We start from the raw sequence: 6,702 nt of genomic DNA, 5'->3' as shown, positions 1-6,702 counted from the left end.
ACAACTATTTACATTCTAAAAAGTGTCCCTGCATTGTTCACAGTTCCTTTGCCTATTGTACTTTAAAGAAATTAAAACATAATATTTAAGTAAATGATATTTAATTAAAATGAGCCGTAAATGCATAGATCTTCTTGGCAACAGACAGGGAAAAATGAAGCGTGAAAAGTCCATTTCACTCAGTTAAGAGCCTTCAAAAATCACTCACTGGTGAAACATCTACTGTAATATAATGCATAGTGTAAAATGTGTTGTGAACGTCATTTCATGTTGTCTTTATCTATATATCCAAATATCCAATATTCCAGTTTGGAAATATCCAAACTTCAGGGGAGTCGTGGCCTAATGGTTAGAGAGTTGGACTCGTAACCCAAAAGGTTGCGGGTTCGAGTCTCGTACCGGCAGGGATTGTAGGTGGGGGTACGTACAGCGCTCTCTCCCACTTTCAATACCACAACTGAGGTGCCCTTGAGCAAGGCACCGAACCCCCAACTGCTCCCTGAGCACCGCAGCATAAATGGCTGCCCACTGCTCCAGGTGTGTGTTCACGGTGTGTGTTAAATGCAGAGCATTAATTCCAAGTATGGGTCACCATACTTGGCCACATGTCACGTCACTTTTTTTTTTTTTTTATACTTTCAATCAGCCAAATGTCAGCAACTTTATAACTCTGTCTCCATTTTTGTAGCTTCTACGTAAAGCATGTAATGATATTTAATAGGACATAAATGGAGCTGGTGATCGTAAAATGTGACCTTAACTGTAGCGCAGTGGCTCTAAATCACTCAATGGTTCTCTGCATCCAAAGATGGATTTTGAATGTAACATTTGCTGTGGAATAATGAGCTGTTCACTTCCTAGGTGCTCTGCCGCTGTACTGTAACAGGAAGTGGCATTTTCTCAAACTCCTGTCTAGATGTTAACTGCTGTCAGAAGGACTGTGAGCTACCAACAGCTGATGGCACTGGGAGTGTGTGTGGAGGTTCTCTAGAGGTTATATCCTTAGCATTGAGGTCACACACACTACTACTCCTTTGCTGGACTTCATTATTATCTTTTCAGTGTGTCTCGGAGCAAAATCCTCCAGAGCTCTCCATTTCTCTGTGTTCAATTGGGTGTGTATGTGTTGTGGCTATATTTTCTCTTTCAGCCAGTTGATATGACATTTCAAGAGATATCTTCCCAGTGTGTCAAACTGTACTCTCAAACAGTTTTAAAGAAATACTTCACCAAAAAAAATTCTGCCATCATTTACTCACCCTCACGCCATTCTGAACCTGTATAAATGGGGAATGGGACTGTCAAATTCCAAAAATAACACCATAAACATAAAAAGTGTCCATATTACAAATAGTCTGAAGACATATGTGGCAATAAGTGGTCAGGTAGGTGAAATTACCAAAAACAACGGGTACAAATCCTATAATAGACTTACGCCACCCGGAATATACCGGGACATAACCCTATACAAGGGCACACAGGTTCGTTGGCAAAGGCAGGGTGAGCATGGAGACATGGGCGAAGTATAAAAATTAAGCCATTTATTTATACACAAATGAAACATTAGTTTGACACATTGGTTTTGTACACAATCTTAAATCAATCAGATACACAAATCTACCAGTTACAGAAATGACCAATAGGTGAGAATTGGCCAGCGGGGGCCTTTTGGATTTTCACCTCACACCATCCCCACACCACACAGTTGTGAAAGCAATACAATTGGTTAAGCACCGCACTCCATGTGGACACGCTAAAAGACTACAACCCCCGCTTTAAGTTTCTACTCCTAAATGACAACATGGTTAATCGGTACAAACTTCAAAACACATTCAAAAATACAAAACTCACTTTCATACCACAACAGAACAATCTACTCCAAAAAAAGAGTCCATATACACAGATTCGACAACTACTTGTACAAAGAAAAAAAACGAAATAAAAATTAAGTCATCTGCACCAATGGGAGGAACAAAATGGCCGACCAAGGCCAAATATTTTACTTGTCTCCCTGCTAACGCACACTCAAGTTAATGAATGGCTGCTCATGGATGAATAAAAGAAAACCCATACAAACCAAGTTAACCAAAATAAGACCAAGACAGACAAAGTTAAAACAGTCACCCAACAAACAAAGCAGCAGTGCAGTCACATCTCTGATGTACAGTCGTCTCCAACCAAGTTACTGGAAACCCCTGGATGTGCAGTTACACCTGCTGAACATAAAACAGATTATCTACAATATTACACTCATTAGAACACATGACAAGCTCCCATCATACATACCGAGAGAGATTTACCATGTAGCAAAATGCATGGTAGCTAATCACGCAAGACCACGGCCACTAGCATGCTGATGACCAAAAGAAAAACGACAAATAAAGACTCTCCTTATATAAACAAAACAATCATTTTTATAACTGGGAGACTAACCTGAAAAAGGCTTAACTGCTAAAACACAACAGGAGGATGCACCAAGCCCCGTCCCTTGTTCATAATGACGTCCTTCCACAAAGATCTAGTACCAAGGATGATGCATCCCGAGTAATCAAACCCTTCCCTTTTTATATTATCAAATGCCAACACTGATAGGTTCATAGGATTTAAACCATGTTAACCAATCAAAAAGGTGTAGGGACACTGATAGGTTCACAGGCTGGCATGACATCAGCCAATCATACCTGGGCTATACCTTACCCGGCTACACATACAATAGCTTTTTGTGAGAAACAGACTTAAATTTCATTTAGAAATGCTTTAAAAAGTGTTGTAAAGCAGAGATGTGTACCGAAGTGTACGTGATTACGTCATCACATTTTGACAACATTGATTCGTAAGAAGAAACCAATGCATTTCGTCCTCTGAGCCAAACAGGAACGATTGTTGATGCTTAGTCCCACCCCCATGCCCAGATTGGTTCAAACTGTCACATATTCAACCAATAAATATAGGTTTTGGTCTTTTGAACCATTGTTTAGCAAGTTTCTTTGAAAATCTGAGCAAACGCAAAGTGAAAGTAAAGTGTGTAACTCTCTGAAAAAGCCCAGAAAAACACAGGACAGAGCACTTTGGCATAAAACAAACAAGGATGAAAAAGCAATACATATCGGATAAAGCACTGGAATTTAGGTATTCACGTCGCTAGGCGATGTCCCGGTAAAATCAATTCTGACGCAGAGTGCAGCCAGCTGTTATGAGACGAGAGACATGCGGATCCATATGCAAGCTTGTATTAAGAGACGTGGTTTCAACAGGCATGGGTCAGACAATGGCAAACAGGTATATCGAAGGCAAGGCAAGAGATAAATCCAGGTAGAAGGCAAAGGTCCAGGCAGGGGCAAACAGAGTCAGAAACAGCAAGCAAAGGGTTAATCCAAGATACGTGGCGTGAATCAGAGACCAGGAAAACAGACAAGGCAAGACTAAGACTAGACTAAGAAAACTATGAAAACTTAAACAGGCTCGGTAAGGTAGCTATCCGCTAAACGAGTGAAAAATGCAGAACAATACTCGGCGACTAGAGCAGGATCAGGGTAGGTGTTATATAGTGTGTGTAATAGCATTCAGGTGAGCGTGTAATTGGTTTCAGGTGTGTGTAATCAGTGCAATGGAACATGGGAAATGTAGTCCAGGGTGATGTGTAACAGTCTGTGTGGTGCGAGAGTCAATATCATGGAAGGGCGACCTCTGGTGGCAAGTGGATGGAAATTCATGAATCGGATTCGTGACACCAGCGAATTGAATAATTTGGCTGTTATATTATGTAAATAATACTTATATAGTTCAAAAAGATCATTTGCACAATTTTTTCCTGTTGCACTCTGTATATTTTGTTATTATATAACACGTTTTCCATTTTCTTTACTCCCTAAATGTTTTTGGACACATCTATGTTGTTAGTAAAGTAAATAGACCTGTTTTTCACTGAAAAGCGCCTATAACAATATTGTAATAAATGGCTATAACTTGCTTGGGGAATGTTATTTGTAGAAAAAAAAAACTTTCTAAAGAAAAATATCCAAACTTCAGGAGTTTTTGTTTGAGTACACAGCAAAAAAACACCCAATTATTGCTTGCGTTTTTCTTAAAATTCTGGAAATTCATTAATTCTTAGAGAAACCAAAGCGAAAATTGGGACTTTAAATTAACTAGACTGAAACTTCAAGTGCTCCTGTTTATAATGATATATGGCACTTGATGCTCACTGCTAGAATAGATCTGAAAAAACAAAGAAAAGTACAGGCGTGTCAGGTGCCCCAAAAATGTTCTAGGTCTTTAAGGGTTAAGCTGTTATTCACAGAAAATCTTGCCATTTGACATCTTGATGACAATGTCTTTGTTCCAAAACCTGCACTTTAAGAACAGTCTGGAAAAATACAGCACAATGTACTGTGTTAATATGAATTAAATTGGTTTTAGTTTTTCACAGGCATTTTATTCTGTGTTCAATTATGCATTTCATTGTTTTTTTTGTTTTTTTTTCTCTTTACAGTGTGCATGTAGTGTGCTACCTTGTTGTCTACCATCTACATCAGCAGTCGTGTTCCATGTCAATGCCTAACCCTAATGGAACCTCAAAAGCAACTCATTTTGAGAAAAAGCATATGCTTTCTAACTTTTAAGAAAACCTTGCCACGGGCAAAATCACACAACTCTGCTAGCTGCTCCACAATCACTTTACACTACTCAAATACTCTGGTCTGTAACATCAACAAATAGAGTGATACAATCATTTCAGTGCCCCAGTAATGTGTTTAGTACTGGGGCATTTACATGTTTCTATCACACTCGGAACAGTTGAGTGTTCTTCTTCAAGCATCTTGGATCCGTGCTCGGCCAATCATGTTAGAGCAGTGGCACTAGCTTTTGTGTCAGGATAATGTTGCTGCCTATCATTTGGAACAGCCTTTAGCTTGAGTTCGGGGTAGGTAGCTGATTAGTTTTTGGAACAGATCAGTTAAAATAACAATCATTTACATTCCATAGTGTACTCTACTAGCCCAAAAGGCTACATGTGGAAAAAAAAAATATTGATGTCTAATTAAATGTACATTCTTTCTTTGTTCCTTCTTTTTAGTTTCTTCATGTTACTTACATACTGGCCACATTTTACTTGTCCGTTCTGTCATTTTAGTTAAATTATGGAAATTCTTAAAACGTGTTCATGTTTTAACTCAAATGAAGAAACGAAAGTGGTCAACAATTTCTTAAATCATAGTAGCACAGGACTAAATGTGTTAAAAAGGAAAGATAATGAATAGGAAAAATATGCATGACCTATTGAAATGCATAGCATTTTGAATAATTAGATTTGAATTTCAATTGTTTGTATTTGTGACAAATATTAAATAATGTTGTCACAATTTGACACAAAGCATACTAATCCATGTTTTGGAAAACTATGCAACATTTTTTTTTTTTTTTTTGCAAGAAGAATTTAACTTGAAACAGTATGCAATAATAATGCACACCTATTCAATGTTTAATTAAATTTACACTTGGTCTTGACATTTACTACAGTATGCTTCTTGAATTAATTCTACTAATTTTGCTCTCATGAATTTGATTTTTTTTTTCAACGATAGTGTTTTCCCTTGCATTCTTCACTGACTGCAACTGTCCAATCTAGCTTGTTTGTAAAGTTGCAAAAATGCGCTTTGATGCATTCACCTTCTCACTTGTAGAAGTCCATGGTTACAACACACTTAGTAGTCAAAAGCAGCAAATGCACACAACTGTAACAACGGTGGCACAAAATAAATAAATTAATTAATTAAAAATAAAATTCTGCTTGAGTATCATCTGTAGTATCACTTTTCTATTAAAAAAATGCTTGTTCTTCGCTGTAGTCTGTAGATGCGAGCATGTATACATGAGTGTTTTTGTGGCTTTTTTTCTGTCAATTGGTTTAACATCTGAATAGAATGACCATTATTTTCTTTCTCCTTATCTTTTTGTTCTGATATGCTTCAGGCTGATGCTGTCATGAGGTTCACAGCAGTACACCCGCACCTGGGTTATACCTGGCCTCACCTAACCCTACCATAACACAGCCATATTTTTTAAATGTTTTATTACAGTAGCTCCTGCTCTGTGATTGCTTTTAATGGATCTGGTTTTAAGCTTATATAAATGTAAAACAGTCTAAAAGTCTAATTAAAAATGGACTGTTTTATCTAATATTTACTTGTCAGAAATGTATTTATGCTAGGGTATCGTGATTTGCATGATCTTGTGTGATGCTGCCTATGTAGGATGTTTCAAATCAGCCCCTAATTAGGTTCCTTTGTTGGTTTGGATGCTGTCTTGGATGTATGCTGCTTGTGTAGGCAGTAGATAGCAAGGCAGCTCAAAAGGTTTTGGAACAGAGCCATGAATGTGTCAGTGGAATGATTGCTTTTAAAAGAGCTTGTATTTGGATGGCATTTCATTAGTAGAACAGACCATTTATTCTGTATTTGCTCATCTCTTTTTCATTCTCTCTCTCTCTCTGTCTCTGTCAGCGTGTGTGTGAGAATAAGAGAGAGAAGTCAAATTTTCTCATTATCAATTATAAGAGACATTGGAGATGAAGTGAAAGTGATGCATAATGTTGCATCTGTGTACTGTATATGCATATGAGAGAGAATATTTTACTTATAATTCTGCATGTGTATCAGTGCTTCTGTATTCACACATCTATTTTTTCCACAATCTGCATCT

General features: G+C 37.6%; 1 long non-coding RNA gene across 2 annotated transcripts; it reads right to left on the bottom strand.

The window, feature by feature from the left end:
• Positions 1-1,671: 1,671 nt before the first annotated feature.
• Positions 1,672-2,510, bottom strand: LOC107728346 (uncharacterized). 2 transcript variants are annotated; one of them, XR_001638457.1, is made up of 3 exons: positions 2,434-2,510; positions 2,287-2,353; positions 1,672-2,216 (listed from the first exon to the last, which is right to left on the bottom strand). It is a non-coding gene; the product is annotated as an uncharacterized LOC107728346 (long non-coding RNA). The 2 variants fall into 2 exon arrangements; XR_001638456.1 differs by having other exon boundaries at positions 1,672-2,213; positions 2,434-2,496.
• Between the last annotated feature and the right edge of the window lie 4,192 nt (positions 2,511-6,702).

Source organism: Sinocyclocheilus rhinocerous, unplaced genomic scaffold (assembly GCF_001515625.1).
Source record: "Sinocyclocheilus rhinocerous isolate Xijiao unplaced genomic scaffold, SAMN03320098_v1.1 scaffold277, whole genome shotgun sequence".
Taxonomy (NCBI): Eukaryota; Metazoa; Chordata; class Actinopteri; order Cypriniformes; family Cyprinidae; genus Sinocyclocheilus; species Sinocyclocheilus rhinocerous.
The sequence above is the reverse complement of the archived record's forward strand: the minus strand, read 5'-3'. Positions and strand labels throughout refer to the sequence as shown.